Here is a 26,152-nt window from a genome sequence, read left to right as displayed (position 1 = left end):
AAAACTTGACCATATGAATCTTTTTGAGTAAACAGATTCCATATTCTCAATTCACATGCACACCATAGAAGACACTAATGGCAGAAAGGAAGGAATCATACGTCAATATACAGCTAGACTATTTCTTTAGTGGATATTCCCCAGATGTCGAAATGATGTATCAGCAATGGACAGCCTAAGATTAGGCTGAATAATACCTGAAGCCCTTTTAAACACTCCTGATCTGTGATTTTTTTCAACTAGGCTGCTTGGTGTGGGACTGTATAGCTGACAGGGAACTCTCACCTCAGCAAAGGTAGATCAGGCCTTAATTCTTGTCCATTTTCTTCATTTTGGGAGACAAGAATAAGCATAGCAGAGATTATTTTTTTTTCTGCAATGTGCTATATGAAAATAATCACAATTGCTGTAAGAATATCCTACTCAATGTGAGAATAAAAGACCAGCAAGATAAAACATTACTTGTCAAAGTAAAAAGTAAAACTCTAAATATGAAAGACGTTTTCTCAGATGAAGTATGAAACGTAAAACAAAACAAAAACCCCCAAACTAGAGCTGCCTTTAAACTTCACAATGCCTGTAAAACATTGCTGTTTCGTGCATAACATTTGTAAAGTATGGAAACCAAATCCCCTGAACAGCCATTAAAAGCAAGCACTGTTAAATCCGAAGACAGTAAATAGTAACAGCAGTTCCTACAGTTAACTAGACATTGTATGTGCTACACTAACCAAGAAAAACATATAGCCTTTGGTTTACAGCTTTTAATTCTGTATACTGTGAGTTCATCAGCATTTTACTGTATTGATTTTACAGGCTCGGAAAGAGTAATTAATGTGACAAACTCCTGGATAATTTTATGAAATTCCTATTAAATTAGTCTACATTTCATTGCATTTGGGGAAAAGAGTATTTTGTAAAATAAAACTTCAGTACAGAATGCTTTACTTTTATAGAAAAAGATTGTTTAATATTGCAAAAGGCAGAGAATACACCATAGGTTGTTCATACCATTAAACTTAAATGAGTGCCCTTCATTGGTCTGTTTCTTATTTTTCTCATCATCAGACTTAAGCACTTTAAGTGAAATTCTAAAATAGTTCTATTATTTATGAAATACTGAGAGACTAAGAAATAGAAAAACCTTATTTAATTCACTGAAACTTCACTAATATTTCAGTTAGAACCAGAAACAAGCCCTAAAATACCTGGTGCACTCATTTATTTCTGTACCAAATATCCCCCATTAACTAAGAGCTCTGTTGTCTGTTTTGTAAACTAGGGCAGTTTATTCTACAACTATCTTTTTATCTCTTTTATTTTGAAGAGCTACAGCCTAGCTCAGCTTTCAACCACATGTTTGTCTTTTCCAATAAATCCAAGCTTTAGTGTCAGGAAGACATCTATATTAGTTATTCCATAGTGCGTGTAAATACAAAATGGGATTTAACCACAAAGCTTTGGCAAAAATCACAATTTAGTGACTCTATGCTGTGTTCTTCAAAAGTTAATTCAAGGCTTTTCACGCAGTCTTACACAGTATTTTCAAAGCATACCGTGCCTTCTCCTTTCACTTATTCGGTTGAAAACTGGACACTTTCCACTGAAGGCAATGAAGTTGCATTTAGAAGTGAGATAAGAAGATGAACTGCATGATAAAGTTAGGGGGGAAAAGCAGGAAAAATTGCCTTAATTACTGCTTCATACATGAACATTTAAAACATGACAATTTTCCATTTTCCATTATAAAGTGTGTGTGTCTATATATATACACTTGTGTATATAAAGTGTGTGTATGTACATATATATGAGTATGCAATATACACTTTAAAGTCACAATTATTTTTCCCTTGGTACAGTGAACAAAATCATATTCCACAAAAGATATATAACCTTCTTCATGGACTTTTATTACTTCATTTTTTTGTTCAAAAATCCATTGGTTACTGGTCTAAGACCATCCCCCTGAAGATCAAAGGAATACACGCACGTTATGAAGCAGTGGGGAATTCTCCTCCTTCCCAGTCTGCTGGCAAAATAGGGAGCCGCTGCCTTTGCTGGGGGCTCCACCACCCCTGAGCAGTTGTAGTGCCACAGATGGACTACCCTGCCACTGCTCCCCACCCCTGCACCCCACTGTGCCCCATTCCCATGTGAAGACAACCCCAGCATTCCCATACCACTCCCCACGACTGCTGGCAGCTCCTCCCTGCTATCCCATTTCAAAAATGCTGTTGCACTGTACAGTTCAACAAAAACAAGGTAATGTGGACTGGCCTTGAGCTGATATCCCTTCTCAGAATATACAGACACACAACCTGTTAAGCATTGTCTTCTCCAGTGAAAGTACTAAGAATTTGTTGCATAGCTAAATTGGGGGTTGCTCCTTTGAAAGCAATTAGCATTATGAGGCAAGTTCTAGAAGCACTGCTTAAGAAATTTCCAATAAAGACAAAAGCAACAGTGTGTTCTATGTGTAACTCGAAAGGCACTGGATTCTAAATCAAGTTCAATAAATACAGCTTACAAAGGACAGACATACAGATTTAAGCTATGTTGCTGGAAATATAAAATAACTACACAGAAACAGCAATTACTGCTTCATTCATAAATATATATATCAAAACAGGAGTTCTACATATATACTTAAAAAGTTGTTCTCACAGCATATGAAGTTCAATCTAATGTTAACGTAGCCAATGCACTGTACCCTAAAACACAACAGCATCTGTCAGGGCAGAAAATTAAAAGCTGAATAGTATGATACCCAGCTATTAAGGATTAATTCAGCAAAACAAACCTTTCTGTATCTGGGCTGTTTGATTTTTGGTTTAAAAAAAAAAAAAAAAAAATCTCCCCCAGAATTTTTCATCTCTTTCTACTTTCTTCTATTGCTACATCAATAATGATAAGGAAGTACACAAAATCAATGGTTTCTATAGTTTTTGTTATAGATATTTGCAGCATCCATTCTTTTTTCTTTACTTTCTTAAGTGATTACAGGATATTCTCTATCCAATATAACTATATGCAAACAGTCCTTTCCCCAGTATCAACGCATCTCCTGAGTTTGGAATTATTGTAGAAGAATGCTTGGTGATAACAAATTAGGATCGTGTGCTATAATTATAAAAATTAATGAAGAGTCTACTAATGTTGAGAAAAATAGAAGAGATGGTGAAATAATCTACTTGTATATCAGGAGATAGTTCCTACCCCTGGAAATATACGGCTATCCATTTAATTACATGTCCTTGCACTGACTGACTTCATTAACCATTCTATCCTCAACCACTGTGCTCTTGATAGCACTTTAGATCCTAGGCACATACAACCTCACTGAAATGAGATTTTGGGTTGTATTCTTCCTCAGAAATATGAGGGAACCGGCTCCCACTTAGGGTAAAGAAGCACTTGTTCCTTGGCTCCTGGGAGAAACTATTCTTTAAATAGTTTGAAAACTGCTGGGTTTAATCTGCAAAACAGATGCAGGAACTCCTCACTGAATCTCACTGCAATCCAGAAATTCTTGTCTATCCACACTAGCGACAGTCCTCCTTAAATTATTTCTGCCCATATGCCTTTTGCCCCATCATCACCCTACCTGAATGTCTAGACGCCAAAAGACCCTTCAGTTTCAAGAGCCAGAAAACCTCACAACCCCCCTTTTCAAGTATGTACCTGTTCTCCAGCCCTTAACTCCTTTATCCGCCTCACAGCCAAGAGGACAACTATGTTATGTCCAGAGACACTAGTGGAAAAGGGCTTTACAGCACAGACCCTCAGGCTGCTGTAGATCTGAAAGATAAATAACATATGTATTTAACTCTTACTGAGAGTTTAAAAATGCAGCAGGTAACAACATAGTTGATGGGTCAGTTCAAGAGGTTTCAATACACATTTCACTGGAGATTAACTGGTTAATTAAAAAAGAACTGAAGTTGTCTCTGTATGGTCCTTATTTGGCTGGCAAAAGTAATAATCCTCAATTTCAGAAACTTCTTTTGGTAACCAGGTTTCTTCTCCTGTGTGGGTGTTGCAATCTGTAAAGTCATGGCTGAAATGGGATATTGCTGGTCCGATTGGCGCAGGCTTGCAGGACATAACAGAGCAGAAACGGGGACTTAAATCTGCCTGTACCATACAGGAGCTGTGCAAAGATGCTCAAAACTAGATCATACAACAGCAACCATAACTTCAGATGAAATACATCTAAACCAAAGCACATATCCAAACATGACCTCTGAGGCTTAGTTTCCTTTTAACCTCGGTAATATCAACTTTTTAAAGTGCTTCCATGGGAAGAGTTATAACCAATGACATCACAGCTGGAGGCTCATGGAAGTTTTAATATAGACAAATGTAAGAGGCACAAGCACATCTAAAAGCTGACCCAACTATTGTGCAATTACATTTTATGGCCACAGAGGTTACAAGTTCTTCACTTATCAACAAGAGCTGTCAACCTTCAAAAGGCCTCTCTAAAACGTCTAATAAAAGTTTTATATTAATTATTGTTTTGATAATAGAAATATTAGTATTACAGCAGCACTTAGAAGACACATTTATGGATCAACACTCGTGTTCGGAGCTGTTCAAATCTAAAAGAAAAACACTAATTTAGTACTGAAGAGTTCACAAACACTTAGAAATAGTGCCTTTTCTCAAAATGTCCAGAGACTAACCTCTTACTTCTCGGTACCTGCATGCAAGCATATCTGTGTAAAACAGTTTGCCAACAACACATTTATCCCCTCATTCCATGTACTAATTGCTATGGTATTCTATAGTCAATTTATGCTGCAAATATCATATAGCATACTCAGTTACAACAGGCAGGATGACTGACCTTTAAAATTTGCATATCATTATATCATTTACTCCAACTTTAGTTCCCAAAAGCGGTATGCAATTTGAAATGAGGGAAATCATCAGAGAAACAGCCAAAAAGTTGGGTGCTTATCTACAAGATATCTCAGAGTCTAGTCTGGGAAATGCCTGAGAATTTGGTTTCTAAAAAAAAAAAAAAAAAAAGCCATTTCCTCTTCTAGTTGGGAATACTGTAACAGCAGCTTTTCATGTGGTACATTGGAATCTGTAACTGTAGCCAGAACGGGGAACCATAGTGGCCTTCAGCAGCAGGAGATGAAGTTGACCAACGTTTTTCTACCCTTAGAACAGGTTTGATTTGAATTTTGTTTGAATTGTGGCTAGGGGTCTATCCAAAACAAATCTCTACTTTGCTTGGCCCTCAAAATTACCATGAATTTCATTGTCTACACAGATGCAGATGCTGATCTAATTTGTAGCAGCTGCAGAATACTTAATTAAGCCTTTTCTGGCCATCTATGGCTGTCTGCTTCTGTATCGCATCATCATGCAGTGCAAGACAGACAAATGCCTGAGTGTCACACAATTAGCAAGGGGGGGTGCAATCATATTTTTTGGTTTGGGTTGTGTGGTTTTTGGCAAAATATCTGAAAATATGACAATACCTTAGTCAGGCAATTCCATTTCAGGAAAAGAGAAGGAACGCATGGCCAAAAAAAAAAAAAAAAAAAAAAAATCTTTCTTTTCCCTCCCCCCAACCTTTCCCAAAATGAAAAGGGAGAGATTCTCTTTACTCAACTGGGGGCAATCACAGAGACAAAGAAATGTGGTAGCAGGAATGAGAATGGTGGTCCTTACTTAAAATGCTAGTTATGAGACTTAATTTCTGGGAGCCTTTCTTCTTGGAGGGAAGCAGAGGGAACCGTCACAGGAGAAGCATCTTTTGAAATAACCAGTTAACGGTGAAGAGGTTTAAAACCTTCTAAAGCTGCATAAATCAACAACGAAACACACAGTTATCTTCATCAAGCGTAGAGGTTGTGCGAGATACTGGAAAACAGATGAAGATTTTAAAGACGGGGATTCCCAGTGCTGTACTTTGCAGTTGGCAGGAACCTACCTGATCCCTTCTGTAAATTCAAGTGGCCCCACAGCTGCTCCAGTTCAGTCCCCGTTTGGACACGGGCCCTTCAGAACAAAGAGTCACCAAAGCACAGCACAGCTCCTGCCAGCATGCTCCTGTGCATTGGTGACCGAGCTGAATAGTGAAGACACTGTATTTCTTGGGCGAAGGCTGCTTAGTAACCTAGGTAGACTTTAATCACAGTTGTATTAAACCACACGGTAAATTACACTACCACCAAATGCCTTGCTTCAAAAAGAAAGAAAAAAAAAAAAAAAAGCCCTAATGTTTCCAAGGCATATGAAGATGCAGAATAATCAGACTGATGAACAGCAGTTCGTGAAAATGACAACATTTCCAGAATTATTCTTCAAATACATTCCTGTACTTAAACCCTATTAAGATGGGGAATTGATTCCAAATTTCCACTCTAAGCTCATATTCGATCTATTTTTATATTTTTGCATGAGAAAAAAAGCCCATTTAGCTTGAAATTTCACCTAATTAACTTTATGTCAGAAGAGATTGGGGGAGGGGGCAGAACTGAAACTAGTTACTGAGCTTTTGAGTTTGTGTGAGACGAAAGTTTTGCTTGCCGGTTTCTGACTAGCACTGAAGAACTTCAAAACCCTCCATACATTTCTTCCATGCAAGTCTAGACTCACATTTTTGGAGTCCCTAAATCTCAACAGGGGAAGAGGTTAGTAGGTTAAATTCTTCCTTTAGTTACACTTAAGAAAGATCACTGACTACAAGTGTTGTCCCCCTAAAATACCTCCCTGTGTATATATAAAGTATATACATTTGGTGGAATGTTGTCACAGGATGATGAGCCCGTTTGAGTATCTTGCAGTGAGACAGCGTCTGGTACAGGATCAGGAGTTACAGCATATTCAGAGATTAATTCTGAGGCAGGAATAGGATCTGGGTGACCACTGACAGAGGGCCGAGCTTCCATTTTAGGGTTTCATTTGAAGCCTATCAGAGTTGCATTGGATTTCACCAGGCTTCAGGGGACTTTGGATGGGGACCTTGAGCTCCAGAGCATCCCTGACCCACGCCAAGGGTCCAGACTCAACATTTCTTTAGCTGTTAACTCCTTCGGATGAAAATTCAGCCTCGTTTTCAAGCAAACGCCATACCTTAAGTATTAGTTTATTTCTAAGAAGCATACGTAGCAAACAAAAACAGTGGTCATCACTAGCTCCAGATCTAATATTAGCCCGTGTTGTCATTCACAAACTAATAAATACTATTTTTACACCTTTAGAACCATTTTAGTAGTATCTAACCTTTAAAGGAAGAAAAAATATTTGTCTATGAAGAAGTTACCCCCTATCACTAATTTTAAAATAGTGTTAAAAAAAAAAGAAACAAAACAAACATCACAGTTAAATTCTTAGATAAAAATAATCTTTGGACAACTCTTTATGAGATATTTAAAGGACAGTATCAACTTGCAAACTACAGTTTCAGAGACTGCCTTTTGTAACAATGAAACACTTCAGATTACTAGAATTGGATCAGTTCAGCAAAACAAACAAAACCCCTTTTTCATTGTTGACTTAGTGCATTTGGCAGCCTTTTCCCCCTCCAATCAGTCTCTTCCCGGCAAAGGCCCTTGAAAATATCGGCAAGGGAGCACCAAAAAACCTCATACTTTTTATTTTTTTTTTTAAAAAAAAAGAGGGGTCGTTTTTAAAACAAAAAGAAACAACCAAACTTTCCGAAAGCCTGGAAAGTAACAGATAACACCCCAGATTAGACTACCTCCATGATCCAAGGCCTGCTGGCACCGCAAGGCTTGGCGGACCGTACTCCAGCCTCCCAAACCCTCACTTATTCCCATTTACAACCCCCGCACCCCCTGCCCGCCTCAGCGCCTTCCCGCCCAAACGGGGCGGAGGAGGAGAAGGAGGAGGAGGTGGCTTCGGCGGCGGCTGAAGCACACACACACACACCCCCCCCGGGGCGGCGGCGCGGTGGGGCCCTCGCACCGGCCGGCACCGCCCCCGCACGGCAGCTTACCTCCCCGCCGGGGACGGGGATAACGGGGATGGGGGGTCCGGGGCTGAGGCGGCCGGGACCGGGACCGGGACGGGGACGGGGACGGACCCTGCTGCCGCAGGCCCCTGAGGCGGTGCCCGCGCGGGGGCGGGGCGGGCGCGCGGCGGCCGTTGGGCCGGCACTGCCTGAGGAGATGGCGGCCGGTGGGCGGCCTACCTGCTCCCCCATCAACGGGAGGCCCTCGGCCCCTAGAAATCAGTAAATAAATCAGTAAATAAATGAGTAGGAGCCCGAGGTAACATGTGCCCAGGGTGCGAGGCGTCGGGGCAAGGACCCCAGCGGGGCGCACCAACAGAGCACTTGGTTAGTGGGGACCCCCCCCTCACCACAGATGTATGGAAAAAAAGGGCTTTTGGGTTAAAAAAGGTTCTCCCGGTGTTACCCTGTGTTGCATTCCTTGAGGCAGGCTCGAGGAGATGCGTCCCTGGGTGGTGGCTGAGCATACATCTGTCTTTAAAAGACGGAAGAAATTAATATGTCAAGCTTTTAACATTCTAGCATTTGGCCCGGATTTTTAAATTGGCATTTATTAAGCAATGAGACAGACGTGCTTTCCAAAATGCAGGTAAAAGCATAAATAATTTTCAAAGTACCAGTTGGAGGATGAGTACAGTTCAAGATCAATAGTTTTGTAATTTTATTGATAGTGTAGCATCCCTAAGGTAGGATTCAGATGGAGTTTATTACAGCTTCTGAAAATGTCAAGTTACTTAGAAGTGATATTCCTTTTAGGCCTAAGTGCACATCAGTAAAGACTCGTATTCTTTTTATAGAAGTTGTTTCATAAATCTCTTTGAATATATTTAAGTGCTATAGGTTTGCATTTTAATAATACACTACTTTTGTGCTTTTAAACATCTAAGGTGCCGAACAAGAATTGTAAACTGTGAAGTAACTACTATGGGAAAGATTAAGTAAAGCATTGGAGGCGGATGATTTTGACAATAAAGAGGGTGTATGTGGTGAGTGTTTAATATTTATTGCATTTAATATTACAAAGTACTATTTATTGTTTTCAGATTTAATGTTAAAAGCAAAGCCTGGAGAGCAAGCTCTGCTGTATTATGTACTTACAGGTACACCTGTGACAAAGGCTTTCTGTAATCATTGCTTGATGCATATAACACCATTTTAGTAATGGCATGCCATTTTATTTAAAGTTCATGTGTCAGCTGTGCCTACCTTGCAAATATTTTTTTGCAATTAAATGATTTTGCAATGTACATTTCAGCTCTTCGCGGTGGTTTAGAAAGCATTTAAATCATACTCCTGGAATATATATCCTATTATCTTTGAAATTATCTGAGTTTACATCTTTTGTTCATTATAAAAGCATATGGATTGAGGGAATATTCTGAATGAATGAAGAACAAATACAGTACTGTTGAATAATCTTGTGGGGTAGATTAATCTATAGCCTCGATTTCTCTCAGGGTGGGTTGCTGTGGCAACCGCCCCAGCTCACTTTAAAATAATTTTGTAAAGCTCACTTCAAGCGCTGCACCCAGCGTGGGCCAAGTTTAAAAGCAGCCAGACATGGGAAGAAGTGTTATACTGTGTTGCTCTTACAAGATAGGGAGGTGGTGGAAGAGAGCAAGGCGTGGAGTGGAGTGGGGTTGAGCAGAACTTTAAACAGAAAATAGAAACCAAGCCGCCCCAGGGTTAAGATGCAAAGGAGGTGGATCATTTCATAGTAACTTTACTGCTTCTCAGTTTAAACGCCATTAAAAGATATAAGCTGGCAATCTCATTTCTCCTAAGGGAAAGATATGCTCTGCATCCGCCAAAGAACAAAAACGGACTTTGATAATCGTCTTCAAAGGAATGTTACCTTGACATAATCACACTTGTAAGGGAAAGAGATACTTGGATACACACTTCACTCTTTGATAAAACTTTGGAGATCTGATTTTATAATTATTACATTTGGACTGATGTTCTCATTGTTTAAAACAGTGTGTGCCTCAGGTGGTGGATTAAGAAAAAAATAATTTTGTCAGCAATGACCTGTGACCAGCAAAAAAGAGTCAATTTGAGTCCCATGCCAGAAATTTGAAAAGGGTGCATTTGTGGAGCATCAGTAGAAGTACAGACACCAGAACAAAGGTTTTTCACTGTTTGAAATTATTCCAGATTTTAAAATTAAATGCAGCAAAAGAGAGAAAAAAACCCTGAACACTTCAAAAGATACTGCATAAATTCGTGCCGTATCTAACCCTGAGATGAGTGAGAAAGCCTGATCCCACTCCTTGTATCTGTTTGTCCATCTAGCGTCTGAACCCTGTTTTAAAAATCGAGGTGTCCTTTACATGGATTTGATGAATTGTACTCATGACAAAAACTTGGCATGGCTTTAAGGTGCTCCAGCATGTGAAGGTCACAACTATTTAAAGATTAGGCCACAAGTGCCCACACGGAGGTGTAGTAGATGTGCTAAGCTGCTGTATACTTTTATTTTCTGAAATACTTGCCTACTGTAATAATTGCTTTCAAGATATGACGGTGCTCGTGTTCTGTCTTGCCAGTTGAAGGGCTGTGTTACCAACTAGCCAGAAACCTGAAAACATACATATGCTGCATAAAATAAAGCAGATGACAGTTATTTTCAATTAGAACCCAAAAGTGTGAAGTCTTAATGCAGTTTTTCTGGTTTTGCCACTAAGAAATCATGAATATTACTGGATAATTGGGTGCGGTGCTGGGAGGCCAAAATTGCCTCCCAGCTGAAGGGGCATAGCGAGGGTACAAGCCATGTAACTGCTCCGTATTTCTTTTCCTGCTGCGCTTCATGCCAAACTTGAGGCTGAGAGAGTGTTTCTTCCCCCGGCGTTACCCAGGCTCTGCTGCTGACACTGCCGAGCATATGTGCCTCTCGCCACCGTATGCAGCGTGCTTGGCTCGTGTCTGGCTGCCTGGTGGCTGCGGGCACATCACTATCACTCTTATTGTCGTTGTTCTGGGTGCATTTATAAGCACGTTAACTGTCTGTCCGTGGAGAGTTGTCCCCTATGTGTCTGAATCGCACCAAGAGGGAGGAGGACACGATGAGACCCCGCAGGCACTGAAGGGTATTCTCCCGGGATCTGCGATTGCAGGGTGCTCGTTAGAGCTGCCTTGGCTTCGTTTTGCTCTGACCGTGCTTTGAGCATCCATGTTTTAAGAAGTACAGTTGAATTGAAAAGGCATTTATTCACTGTCGAATACAGAACTTTGGAAGTAGGTCAGTGGCCCAATGAGATGTTTATGGGGGAAAAGACTGCGAGACCAAGGACTTGTGTTAAAATAAACCAAATATATATTTGTCACTGGTGTTTGAATTCAGTCATTTGGTTTTACCACGCGTGCTGTTCCTATTTCCAGGACCTTAATCTATCATAAAAATAATGATCTGTGCCTTTATAAACTCCCCTGCTGCTCTCGAAGGATCGTAAAAGTTGGCTATCTACATAGAAATTAAAGCGAGTATCTGCAAACTCCCGTTTTACTCACAAATTACTGCATGCACTTAATTTGGATCCAAGCTCCCATACAGTACGGTCCTTTCAGTCGGGTTTTAAAAGCAAATTAACCTATTAAAAAAAAAAAAAAAAAAAAAAAGGAAAGTCCTGTCCTTTTATACAGAATGCTGCATTTCTGTGGGCCAGCCTGACAGGAGACCGTCTCCGGGGGTGTCGGGGACCCGAGCGGGATGTCATCCCTCATCCTTCCTCCCCAAACTTTGCCCTCGGGATGGCTCCCGCCCCGCTAAACCGGGATGAGTTTGGCAAGTTGAGTTGCGGAGAAGGAGCCCGGCGAGAATGCCGGAGGTGGGGGGGGGGGGGGGGGGGATGTGTTTGCGGTGACAAGGACGATGGCCGCGGGGGGGTTGCGGTGACAAGGACGATGGCCGCAGGGCTGCTGTCTGTCCGTCCGTCCGTCTCCCCCTTCTCCCCAAGCTCCGCGCTCTCCCCTCGCCCCAAACCGCCCCGGGAGGTGCCGGAGCGCAGCGGGAGGCGGGTGGGCGCCGGCGTGTCAGGGTGGCGACAGGCAGGGACATTTCGGAGCCCCCGCGGCTTGACCCGGGCTGCCGGATCCTGGCAGCCCTCGCAGCCATCCTGCTGCACCTCGCCGGGAGGGGAAGGTTTGAGAGAGAGGGGTGGAAGGGGGGTGTGGGGGTGTGGAAATACGCACCGGGTCGCCGTGTTGTCTTGGCTCGGTATAATAAAGGATTGTCATTAGGTTTGCGTGTGGCATATGCCATTACCCCCACCGTAAAACTAAAATTAGCAAAATGTCAGGAATGGAAAGATTGATTCACCCAAGATGCAATTATCATTTAAAAAGTGCTTGATTGAGGTGCTGATGTTCAGTGATTTATTCTGCATACCATATACATAATTAAAGTAGTGCAGTGGAGTAATTTATCAATCTAGTTTAGACTAGAGGGGCAAGGAAGGGAGCTGCTGCCGCTGCTGCTGCTCTATGTTTGTTTTATTAAAACGCTTTCGGGATCTGATCCCGCCCCCTTTTTGCAAGAGTGAAACTGATTATTTCTCCAGCTCGGGAGGAGAGAGTCATTCGTTTGGGATTGTGGGAGAGAGAGAGAGAGAAATAGAGACACGGAGAAGGAGAAGAAAAGGGAGGCAGAGGGAGCGAAGCAGAGAAGGACACCTCATCAGGCGTGTAGTTTGAATCCCTTCCTCGCCTCCCCCTTCCCCTCCCGATGTTACAAAGGCTGTGAGCTGCTCGCCTTTTCCCATTCGCCTGCTGTCACTTCCTTCCTGGACGCTTTCAGGACGAGTCCGGTTACTTTTAATCCGACCAGCAGCTCAGCCACTTTCTCCTCCTCCACGCTGCACACACGCACAGACACACACACACACCCCAGGCATCTCCTGGCTGCTTATTGGATTGACTTTGAAGGTTGTGTGTGTGATTCAAGGAGGCTGCATGTTGAACCAGGTGGTGAATATTTAAGGCTGGAAGAAGTAAAGGGATTTTTTCTTTTTCCTATGAAAGGAAAATATCTCAAGGACTAGTCTGATCATCCAAACAGCTAAATGTTTATAATGTAAGTACATGTGAAATTCAGCATCGGAATAAAATGTAGTGGGCATGGTACGAAAGCCCTATGTACATTTCCTATTGCGTTTGAAGAATGCATCGGTCATTGTATGTGGACTGGGATTGAGGTTGCTTGCAGACTTTTTAAGTGTACGATAGCACTGTCAATTGCTTAAAAGTAACTTTTTAGACAAGTAACATAGTTAAATCACTGTCTAGTAAATTATTGCAGACTTGTCTCTATCAGTGTCAGAAGCATTTAAACTTTGATGAAGTTAGTTTACATCATTTATGTGCTTGATAGTGTGGAGTGGTTGAAGCCTGTTTGATTTGAATAGTTCACCAAATGCTATGACCTTGTAGTGCTTGCACCCTGATTTATCAGACTGAGGAAACAATCCAGTTTGAGTGAAATGCCCTTAAACTTGATTGTATGAAGAACGTTGTATGAAGGCTCTTCAGTTCTGGAGTTTAGGTAATGCTGCATGCTTGCAAGTGTTTAACTTTGTGCATCTTTCATTCGAATACTTAGGCTTGAGATGAAAATACCCTTGCATTGATGTGGGAATTTAAGTCATGGGCTGAAAATCTCTTTTGGAATAGCATACCTTGATCTTTACATAGTACTTTGAGTAATCTTTAAATATTACTTTTTTTTTAGCACAAGGGAGTAGAGGTAATCAGCCTTACAAAACTGGCTGGTTTAGCTGCAGTACAGTCACTTACAGGCTAAGATAAAGTTTAATGTAAATGAGAGACTTATAAGACTATTGGTGCATTATGTAACTGTAATACTTAAGGTTTCCCATAAAACTTAGTGTGACCTTCTGTCAGCCTGAAACGCAAAACAAGTATAAAGACAGGCTAATAATTCCTTTTCTAAAAGAAAAAAAAAAAAAAAAGGCAGCCCAATGCAAAACAAAACTTAATGAATCATTGTGGGAACATAAGCATTGTCTTTTATAGAAAAGTCCTGTTTTCTTTATTGTATATAATAATTATTATTAGCAAATACCTGTATCATGAAATTAAATACTGTAATACACAACTTAAGACTAAAGATTTAAGAGAATTAAGCAGAGAAAGGCACTTTGCCAGTATTTCACTGGTGATCAGAAAAGAATTGTCTTGACACAAAATGTATTTTCCTAGCACTTATCTGACAATCAGCTTAATGGCAAATGTCCTAGTTTCATATCTTTACTTTAAAAGAATTACAAGATGGATGATAAACCAATTACATTAGATGCAAATGTGACTAGATTTCTTTTATTGGCACTTTCCCGGGTATTGTGGTTGAAGAGTAAAGATGTTTATATGGAGTATAATAACTCTAATCCCTAGAGGCTTGGCAGGGCATGGAAATATAACCACCTGTGAACCGGTTCTAACCTCTGTATTACATACGTACCGATTTCCAGTTCAAACGCTCAGGCAAATGGCCACTTTGGGGATTTGGTGAACTATTTTTGTTACATGATTTTAGGTACCTAACATGAAGTCAAAAAACCCGCAAGACTTTCTTACTTTATCAGTTTTATTAAAATACCTGTTATATTACTCTTTCTATATTAATGAATACATAATTCATGTCGAGTCTAATACTGAAGTCTCTGCTCACACTTAAGTCCCTTTGGAAGTAATAAAAAAATTCTCTGAGGAAGAACTTAAGAGAATGGTCCTTAATTCAGAGTGTTTATGTTCCTTGCAGTACACATCTTTTTATTTTATAAACTTGCTGTTTATATATATTTGTACTAATATGCCCTACATAGCTAGTATGAGAAGGCAGTTCTGCAGCCTGAACATGAAAACCTTCTTTCATGCAAACACTTACACAACTAGTCCCACTGACAATGCTGAGACTACTTGTGTGAAAATGAACAAGTCACAGGAAAAACAATTTACAGGATCAGGCCCCTGGGAGACCTAAACCTCTTGCCTGTGCCATAGCTCTCTTAGGACAGAGATGTAAAGAATGTCACTTTCGATGTCCTATAAATGAATGCAGGAATCAGATGTGCCTGTATCCTCTTAAGATTACTTGACCAAGAAAAAATGGAATTTAGGCTTAAGAGCCATATAGAAATTGGTACTAAATGATAAACAGAGTGTGAGATTAAGTCTTTTAAAGTTATGTTCCTGAGCTGCTAGTTTTGGAGCGTCATAAGAAAATTCATACAAATACTTTCTTACTGTGAATTTTCTTTCAATGTAGGATCAGAATTTTATTTTTTTTTTAATAAACACTCTTAATTTGTGTACCTGCAACATACATATTCAAAAACATAGAGGTGCCTCTCTTAAATGATTCTATTTTTTGAAACACCTAAAATATTATAGACAAAGAGAAATGACGCTTTCTGAAGCTTTTCCCAAAAGTTTACCACTGAAAGATTTTGATAGCTCACTATTTAGTAGATAAATATAACTACATAGAAACTTATGAACTGAGCAGGAGTTGTGAATAGAATACTTTCGCCAACTTCATTTCTTTTAATTTCACTTTTTTTCTGTAACAGGTTAATTTATTGTTCATCAGAATAGTTTAGGTCAATGTTCAGAGACAGCTAAGTATATTTCTACATCTCATTGAGCAAGAAGTCATTAACTGCTGTTAGGTGCTTGAAAGAATAAGCATTTGGTTTATGATATGTAGACTCCATTTTACCTGTTGGACATCATTATTCTAATTTATCCAAAAGTCAACTAAGGTGTAGTGGTATTCTTTAGAAAACACTGTTTATGAAGATGAACATAAATAAGGTGCCATGTAATTTCAATAAGTTTATAGTCTCTGCCTCAGCATTTTGAAAAATAACCATAGCAGTTATATTTGTGATGTATTTTAAGATTTTAAATTTTTTCTATATGATATCAGCAGAGAGATTTTCCTACACCTTCATTTAGGCTCTATAGCGACTTAGGTATAAAATAAATAAAAAAATCATATATGTCATTCTGAACAGCTAGAAAACTTCAAACTTAAGAGTTGGGTTAGTATTCTGGTATTTGAAAAGGGTGAAAACAGTTTTGTATGTTATTTAAGAAACAAAATGAGTTTAGAAGAACTCTGGTCTGCAAACACAACTGATGGTGCAAGTGAAAAATTTAAAAATTTAAGGTTTTAATTTTCTGTTTTTGAAAAGAATTATTTGGGTCCTCTGACCAGCCTTAAGGTAATTTTCTAAGAACTAATGGTCAATGTTGCATGTGGACAGGTGATTAAAAGCTAGTGTCTTCAGTCCTCCACTTTAATCTGTCTCATTGACTGCAGTGCAGTAGAGCTTGTCTATTCACTAGGATCTGTCATCTTTAGGAAATCAGACCAGCTTATAGAGGCGATTCACAAAACCAACAGTGACAACAAAGTCTTATGTGCCTTACAAAAGAAGGATTAGGCAGTTCACATGTCATTTTGATTGGGCAGAGATAAAAGCTGATTGCTGCAGCATGGCAAGGCACACTTCAATTTCAATTGATTATTTTTTAAGACAACTATAACTCTGTTGCTTAGTCATTGTTAAAAGCAGTTTGAAGGAAGGAAACTCAATTTTTACATTACTGGTTTCATATGACTTTATAATAAAAGGTAGAGCCACTTGTAGCATTGTTGTACAAATCTTCTAAAAAGCTGTTTAATTCACTGCTTTGGGGAAATATATTTAAAATGTAACAGATTATTGTCCTGGGTTTTTTTAAGAACATTTTTGCCTAGATGATATACTCTAATAGCAATTAAAAGTTCTTAAAAGCGTCTAGCACTATACTAAATTCACTGCATTTACCCTATTAAGAGCTTATGTGCAGAGAAGAGTGCATAAAATGTGTCAGGGCTTTGCAGATTTATCAAAACGTATAATATTGAAGAACAAGTAAGTCATCTTAGTTTACCTCTATTCTGTTATTTTTAAAAATGTAAAATGATGTAAAACTACACTTTGTGTTGCATATGTGAACATAGTAGTCTGGTTTGAAAATGGCTAGGAAATTAAATGTTGTCCCTATATTATTAAATATGTCATTTAGCAGCAAAAATAGAGAGTTTCGGCTATTTGCATGATTTAGTTATAACATACAGACTTTAACATTTGGAAGTATGAAACTTTGAAGCTGGTAACTTCTATGCTAATTTCTTACCATTTTTCAAAAGAAGAACTCTTTTTTTTACCCAACTGATGCCTCCTAGTGTTTCACATAATAAAACACTAATGAGTCAACCATAAATGTAAACATAGTTTCTTTCATTGTCTTCATCTTATGTGATACATAAAATTAATATTTATGTATTTAATTTTGTGTGTGTTATTATAATCAGACAGGAAACTCCTGTAAATTCAGATGTTTCATCTTAATGGACCCTGAAAGCACATTTTGATTTTCTTTCATTCTAGCTTTGCCTTAGCTGTATTTTGAAAAGTTTATGTTATATGTAAAGTACATTTTCTTTTTCTCCTTTTGTTTTCTGTGTGCATTTAACTAACTTCTCAACAATGTATTATGAGGTTCAAATGGGAATTTTTAAAATTTTGGTAGGATAATGTTTCGAAAAGTACGCCCTTGGAAATAGGCAATAAATGCAGTTATAGAAATGTTTGAAATATCCTGAAGTACCTCACAGCCAAATAAGATGAAAAAGATTAGTCTGAGATGTGCTCGCTGATTATAGTCCTTAAAGAATAGTTATCACATTTTGTAATTGTTCCTGATTATTTTACTGCTGTATAAGCAAGAAAACTGTATAAGAGCAGTCTTCAAACATGCAAAATGTGCACCTTACGCTTTTGATTGTAGATGTGGATGATCACATCCACACTTTTCAGTACTTTTGAAAAGGAAATCATGTGCGTAAAATACTGAAACAGAGCTTAGAGTGGTAAAGACTGAAATATAGTATCCTTTTCTTAGAAGTTCAGTCTGGCTGTTTAACTCATGAATACCTGAAAAAACATTCAATTATATTAGACTTATATCATACAACAGTAGAATATTATTATTTTTTTTGACGGGAGGTTGTAATTTTCAAAAAGTTACCTAGCATCGGTGTGACGAAATAAAACTTATGGGCCCCAGCTGTATATTTGAACTGTCAGGTACGGTATTATAATGATAAAGAAACAGCCAAGGCTGAGCGCACTTTTGCACATTTTAACATCACACAGTTTTATGTAAAGTATTGAGATCAATTTAATGATGACATTGGAAATATAGCCTGCTATTCTTAGACTTTCAAGAAAAGCAGTGGAATTCCTAGATACTTGTTCTACGAAGGGGGTTTTAAAGAGAAGTGAAATTATTTTGCAATTAAAAAATTTTAAGTTTACCAGTTAATGTGGGTAATAAAAAATTTTTGACTTTTTCTCAGTGCACATGTGGTAAATTTAGGTACCTGCTTACAGATAAAATAATTGTTTCCCACTGAATACAGGGAGTTGAATCTATATATCCAGATCTCAGTCATAGGATTTAGTGTTTGTTTTTAGTATATATAAAAAAGGCAGATTTTAGGATTGTGTGCTGTCATCAGCCGTGTTGGTATTGCATTTTTCTCCCATTAGTTTTAAACTGCAAAGAGACCTTTCCGAGCTCTGCAGTGTATTTAAGCCACTAAACATCGGACCGTATCCTAGCCTTTAAACTTCCTTGCATCCTGACACTATTTCAAAGTATGCAAATAGCACCCGTTATTCAGCCAGGAAAGCTAACATGCAAAAGTGATATAGTTACATTGCTTCTGCCCTTGCAAAGAGAAAGTAAATTTGGAAGAGAAATAGAGGGAAGCATAGAGGAAAAAAAAAATCTTTAAGGCAGTTCAAGTGTAGGACTGTTACTCTAAAGCACAGTTAAACGGAACTGCACTGAGCATTTCCCTCCCCGCCCCCCAACTTTTAATTTTTTTTTAACAACTAAATACTTTAGGTTGCAGAAATATGCCCTAGGAAATTCTAGAAGAACATTATCAGACACATTTAGAAACAGATGTGGATAGATTATCTGCGAATTCTTTATTTTAATATTGTATGGAATACACTCTCGTGCAAGGTGGATTCAGTAGTCACAGTGGCAAGGTCTGTAGCCTGGGCCCTTGTTGTAACTCCCTGAACAGGTGATTTAGCAGTCACCTGCTCCAGCCGGGTAGAGGGACTTATCTCTGCCTTCTGCCATCTTCTCTGACATAGCAGGGCTGCAGAGATCCTGGCCCGTGCAGCAGGTCCTGCGAAGTCAGTATCTGCTGCCTTCATTCAAGTTAACCATAAGGCAGCCCACAGATTAGGGACGGAAGGGAACAGATGGCATAAACCTCCTCTGCCTCCATTTCCCAGGTTATAAAGCGCTGCTGATAGGAAACTTGGAACCCTACCTAACAGGTCTTCTCTGCCTCTTATTTCTTCAGCTGTATAACTGATTAAGTGAAGTTTATAACAAAAATTATTGCTAACCGAGCGGCAGTGCAGGAATCCACCTTAGACATTACTAGCTTTTATCTCTCATCCTGTAATCACAAGATGTACAGTAAAGTAAACTGAATTAGAAATGGCATTATTTCTGTTTGCTTTTATAGATACAGGACACATGCCATTTGTGGAAACCCTGCTCAGTTAAATTTCACTATTTACTTTTAAGTAGTCAATCAATAGCCGTTAGCAAAGTATGTACAAAGGACAAGGAGGGAGGATTGGGAAATTGTTTATAAAACACATCTGCAAAAATAAACATAATACAGAACATTGTTCACGTGAAACGTTACTTTTAGTGATATAAATAAGTAACATAGTAGCATGTGCTATTTATTTGATTCCTAATAAATTCTTCCTCCTACTGACAAATATATTGTGATGTGACATTATATTTGAAATAATGGTGCATTATTTTAATCCAAATAATTTAACTATTGTCAGATGATTACAGAAATTAAAATGTTCCAGAGTGTATCCACCAGTGTAACAAGCTCTGTAGACTATGGCACTTTTAATTTAAAAATTCCATATGGACTTCTCAGTGGAGATTGTTTTAAATCATTTCATTGGAGTTGGGCGGAAAAGCTGTCTCTAAAGGCGAGGGGAGTGTTGTAGAGAAACGACAGGACACTGAGGTTCTGTGACCGTCCCGTAGCGCTGGCCCATGCATCTCCTTCAGCCTGGCATTTTGTCTTGAGACTTGTGCTGCCAGGAGCTCCCCTCTGGTTGCTGTAACCCTTGGGAACGCCTGGGCAGTTTGTAGAGAAATTTTGAGGATATTCTGTGAAACCAGCAGGAGACAGTATGTCCTCTACACTTATCCTCAGGCCTTCTTTATCTCTGCCCATCTGTGTCCTGGATGTTGCTTCTGCCTAGACTGAATATGAGAAGTGGGAGAAACGGCAAAAAAAGGAGGAAGGCTTTTAGGAAGGTTAGGAGGAATGTGGCTACGGACTATTTGGTAAGATGGTGTGCAAATAGAGGAGAGTGGACACTACATGGTAGTGGAACGTAAAACCGTAATCTTGCAGAGGTTTTTCAAACAAATTTCCTACTGAAGTGTGTAGAATTTGGCTTGCTATGAATACTCCATAATTCTTGCAGACGTAGGGCGATGGTCTTAACGAAATAATGATGATTTTTTAAATGTGTTCTATACCTATAAGGAACTGATCTTTGAAGGAGTATTTGGTGATAACCTGTTTTCCCCACAGAATCCTAGACAAGTGGTCAGTTTTTCCTTTATCTTGCTTATAAGATGCAGACAAGGAATTGATATAGCAGCAGAATGAGGAAAAAAACCAGCTTATTATCCCACTGCAATATATGAAATAAGTGTGAAAATGCACACTTACCAAACTTCTACATGACACATTTTTTATGTCAGAATTCCGAGCCAGGGAATGCATCCTTGTAGTGGCACACAAAATGTAGAACTTTATCCAAAGCACACATACATAAATTTCAGAGATCAGAAATACGACCATAAATGTTAGTAAGAGCCTATGGACTGGTAGGATCATTTAAAAATAAATAGGATGAAGCGGAATTTCAGTGATGTTCTTAGGAGCACATGTTGAAAAAAAGCGTAACCCAGGCTTCTTGGATTACGAGGACTCATTTGTGTGACATGCTGTTAGCAATTGGAAATTATTTAAAATTACATTTTAAAATGTATATTAATTGGAAAATAATATTCCTTTTTTTTCTTCAAACGAAACATGATGGAGTGATTGGCAAGCTACCTAATTAAAGCAGAACTGCCCGTAATTACTTGTACAGAAATGGATAATGCCTACCTATATCCTTGGTAGGTAGAAATATGCGTATCTTCACTGGGATAACAACAGGATCTGGTGTTTCTGTTCTAATGTTGGTGCTGCAATAAAAAAGGTTATGCACAGGACAGAAACAGAACAATATTTTTCTACATTTCCTATAATATTCTTGTCATTCAAGTTGAAAATTGGACTAATATTTCTGTGGTTTTTCCAAAACTTTATATTGACAAAGCAAAATGAGAATCTGTCTTCAGTACAAGTTCCAGTACTTAAATCCCCATCCAGAACATTGCATTTATTTCACTTATGCTTCCAGTAGCTATTGTCACAAGTTCAGTATTAACATTTCGTGGTGATCAGCAGAATTGTCATCTTGGAGGTATCCTTACTGAATGCTATCTTTTCTGGAATTTCATGTTTTAAAAAATGTATGAGAGAGAAAATACGGTGGTGATAGGCATAATGCAAATCTTTACGAGAAATAAAAAGAAAGCAGTAGAAGAAATGGTATTTTTGCATGGCGTTTTAATGCTATTAGGAATGGGGTTTTTCCTTGCTTCTAATCCTGAAGAAAAATGCTTAATTGAGAGCACCAAGATTTCTCTATGGAGACAGAGTGTGTTCTTTATTGAACTTATTTTTATCTTTTTTTTTTTTTGGTCACTTAATAACAATATGAAACAATATCTGATGCAGCAAAGAGGCACGACACGAAAGAAAGATATTCTGGGTCTGTTTTGAAGAGCAGTACTTGTCATTTATCTGGACAAGTGGTGATTTTCTGGTGCTGCCTTCTGTTACAAGTCGCGAAATGTCGTCTGTAAAGCAGTAGCACTATGTTCTACCACATTTTTCTGTATAAGATTAAAGACAAACCTGTCGTGAAACCATCACTACTTTGACTACCCCAAACAGGACATGGAATAGCACTTCTGCTGATTTCTGGTAAAAAGTAATTTTGAGGATGGTCAGGAAGAAAGTATTTGTTCTCTCGGTCTACTGTTTTCCAGATGTGTTTGGAAAGAGGAAGCTCTTCCACTAATGGCTTAGAAGATTGTTCTGTGATTTAAACATCATCCTAAAAATGCAGCTTCCATGTTCAATTGATAGAAGTTCAGAATACAACATAGTTATATCAAAAAGGCGTCTTCAAATCACAAGGAATCTATAGAATCTCTTTTGTGAGATTCCCCTGCTGATACTTGCATAAAAAAGAACCATTAGTGTTCCATTTTCATATGTTGGTCTAAATGCTAATCTTAAATTCAGAACAGTTAAATAAATACCCACTATTTTTTTGAATATGTTGTGATCTAAACTAGATATCTAAGATTAAAATATAGATTTTCTACTGAAAAAGAGAACATACAATACATTCAGTTCCGAAGTTTCTTGAATATAATAATCTCCAGCACCACATGCAACCCATCGGTGATGATTTCCAAGACCAGGGAGCGGAATCCTTCAATATGAATTCCAAAACTTAAAAATAAAGGGGGGATTTATTGTGTGTCTTTGACATACAATTCACTAACCATCATCCCTAAAAAGGTACAGGTATTTTATTTGAGGCAACAGATGCTCAGTAAAAAAGTCTGCAAATAAAGTGCAGAAGCGGTACAACAGTCCGATGCATACAATGTAAGAAAGGGATTCAGAACCTCTGAATGTAATTTTAAATGCTGCTGCAAACTTTCTTGGTCCAAGTCTGTTATGCAACATCTCAGTCCTCCAAGGGCAAAACATGGATGAAAATTGGAAACTTTACTGAGATGCTGTAAAAGCTAAAATCTATTCAGCACGCCAGGATGTAGCCATGTAATTAGAAAGGACTTAGGGCAACACAAAAAAGGGGAATTTAGATTTTACTCTGCTGTGTCCTGTTGTCTACTGGAATCCACATCCCCAGATTAAGTCTATAAATTCTTTATAAGCACCGGTTTAACTTTTATAGCAGAAATTCAGGATTTGAGAAAGCTGATTTGAAATACTTCCTACCCTTAATTTGGAGAAGTTCACAGAAAAGACAATTCTCTCTTTCTGGAAAGGTCCTTAATCAGTTGGCTATAGAATATTCTGAAAGAAAGCTACTCTCAGTTTCCAAATGTGAGGCCATCCCATTTTTGCGTAGATAATTAAATATTCATCAAATGAACGGCTGTAATTGAGTCATGTTTCAATGGAATGCCATAGTTCTTTAACTATTTAGTTGGTTTCTTGTGCTCTTTTATCTCTCTTACTCAAAAAATACAAACCTTTCTGTGTTTCTTGTCTGCTTAAAATATAGCTTAAAACTAGTTCAAACAACCAGTTCCATGCCATCTTTCCTATTTCATTGTCTGAAAAGTTTGCATTTACTTTATAAAATACAATGTATAAGAAGAAAGTGCCTTTTGTTTTACAAGTGTATTCATCTAAATATGTGAAAGTAGTTCTTTTATAAATACCTCTATGTCAGCTTCTCATAATTTTTTGTGGCCTCATTCTTTCATTTGAGTACCATGCCTAGCAAAGCTCTGGAATCTAGGATAGGAGCTAGAAACATGAAGAGGTGTTTGAATATGAGGACAACGAGCATGCTGTAAATGAGTAATGGATTGATTATAGGTTGGTTGAGACAGGAAGTATGGCTTCAGGGTGCAATAAATTGCTTAGTCTACCTAAGAGTGTTTAATAAACCTTTATGAGAACAAATAGTTCAAAAATAGCCATTATGTACATGTTCTCAGCCATCTTCAGCAGAGCTTGGGTGGTCCTTTAGGAAAGACCTTGTGGCCTAGCATGCATGCCTCTTCAGCCAGTTTCTTGTACAGTTAATGTGCCTGTTGAATATGTGGGTGTGAATCCAAACCTGACTTCCTGACCACATTATTATGCTTGAATTAATGAAGAAGAATAACAACTCTGGTTAAAAAGTTGTGCTGATATTCAGTGTTGACTAGTATTTACCCAAGAGCTTGAAACAGCCTGTAAGTTGTTAAAAATGTGCTTTTTTCTTTTCTTTTGACTCTAATTGGGAAATTCCAATTTCACTAATACAAAGAGAACTTACATCCACAGATATTAATATGTTTGTTTAACAGTATTTCAGATGTAACTGAATATATGAAACTGTCCTTTCCTCATGTATTCCAGCATAACTCCACTGACTTGATGACCTACTAAAAACTGCTTTATATACAGAATTATCATTCATGCTGTTAATTAACATCCACCTCTTTTTCTCAGTTGCACTCTGACTCTTTTTCCAGACTCATTAGAAAAAAAGGTACCATTTGAATAGAACATTTCAAAAGAAGATCCCTATCTTCTCTACTGGACCACACTGGGAAGAATATGTAAAGATCTACCACTTCTTTGATCAAGAACATTATAAGCAGACTTAAGCAGTTTTCAAAGTCCCTCTTGGGGTTTAAAGTCTGTACATGTGTGGCTACCATTCACACTTACTGAAATGAGATGGAACATGAAGGTGCATTTTATGCTTTCCTAGAGCTTTCTATTCATTGTACATTGTTCTAGAGCTTTCTCAGACTCGGCGAGTATATGTCAGCTTCTGTCTGCTGGATGTTAATTGTACTATGTAATGAGATATTTGAGTTTTATAAATACCAAATAATTCTGTTTTACTAATGTGATTCTGAAGTACCATCAGAATATTAGATAGTCGCTGCATATGGAATACATAACAGACTGAGACCACTGGCCTCATGAGGCTTCCAGATGCTCTAAATAGATGACTTGAGCTGCTCGGACCATTAGGTGCTATACTAATCTTTACTCAGCTGGCAGTCACATCTTATTCCTGATATGTAAGGCAAAATAGTGTGCAAAACATCAGTGCAAAGTTCAGAAGAGTTTTTATGTCCTTGTAATCACAATACTGTTTTCTTTAAAAAAAAAAATACTTGCTTCCATGTCTGTTTCATCTATCTTCAAGTGATTAATCGAAAGGGAAACAACATAAGTTACTTTACACTTGAAATTTATTTTTGAGCAGCAGAATTCCTGAATTCATTCCTGAGCATAACCATGCAGTTGTGCTGCCATGATGAGTGCTTTTTAACTATTAGTGAAGATCAGGTTCTCCTTTTATATGGGAATACACAGTGACCACTATTTGTGGTAGCAGTTCCGTCCTGAAGACTGTAACTCATTGATCCTGTTTAGAGCCATCTTGGGCTCTCAATCCGTATATTCAACAGTAAAACTTGAGAGGATACAAGCAGCAAGAGCAAAGCTGACACAGGCACCATTTGTGCTGATTTAACTTGTCAGGCTCACTAGTCCTGTAATGCTAGAGTACGAGCAGATTGTTTGTTTAATGTCAATTTTAGGTATAACAGTATTTTTGTCTGAAAGCAGAGCTAAGCACAGGAAGGATATTCTAGCGTTTAGGATGGCAGCCTGGATGTGGACACTGTGGATTTAACTCTTTCTTCCAGAACCTATTTTAGATCACTCTGAGGGTTTTGCTTTGTTGGAGCATCAATTCCCTGTCTGTAGAATGAGGATGGTATTTCCCTGAGGCAAATTCTGTGGGACCCAGACACTGTGGGAATGGTGGCCATATGAGTACCATAGGGAGTAAACAAGACAATGTAGAGTATAAATATGTAGTTGCTTTTGGAAAGTTACAGCCTAAAGCAAAGCATACAATCTGCAACAGACTCTTAGATAACTTCACTTTTGTTAGAGAGCCATTTTAATTAAAGTTTAGAACTTTCTGCTTCTTTCTGTCCATTTTTCGTCTACTTCTTTAGTTGTTGTGCCAAGGTATCCATGTGTGTTTCTTCCACTGTCATCTGGCTCATTCCCAGCAGATGCACACAATCTGTTTTGCTGTCACT

The 26,152-nt window shown here is 38.5% G+C and overlaps 1 protein-coding gene across 11 annotated transcripts in view; it reads left to right on the top strand.

The window, feature by feature from the left end:
- MEF2C (myocyte enhancer factor 2C) overlaps positions 1–26,152 on the top strand; it is a 142,586-nt gene that overhangs the window by 1,223 nt on the left and 115,211 nt on the right. For 8 of the 11 annotated variants that reach the window (XM_074166463.1, XM_074166456.1, XM_074166461.1 and 5 more), the window contains one exon: positions 8,884–8,982. The gene's annotated coding sequence lies outside the window, so the exon portion shown is untranslated. Of the gene's footprint in view, positions 1–8,883; positions 8,983–12,595; positions 13,071–26,152 lie in introns of those variants that run through there. The other 3 variants (XM_074166460.1, XM_074166459.1, XM_074166457.1) reach the window with 3 other exon arrangements.

The sequence above is a fragment of the Numenius arquata genome, chromosome Z, assembly GCF_964106895.1.
Source record: "Numenius arquata chromosome Z, bNumArq3.hap1.1, whole genome shotgun sequence".
Lineage (NCBI taxonomy): Eukaryota > Metazoa > Chordata > Aves > Charadriiformes > Scolopacidae > Numenius > Numenius arquata.
Note: the sequence above shows the minus strand (reverse complement) of the source record. Positions and strands in the feature narration are given on the sequence as shown.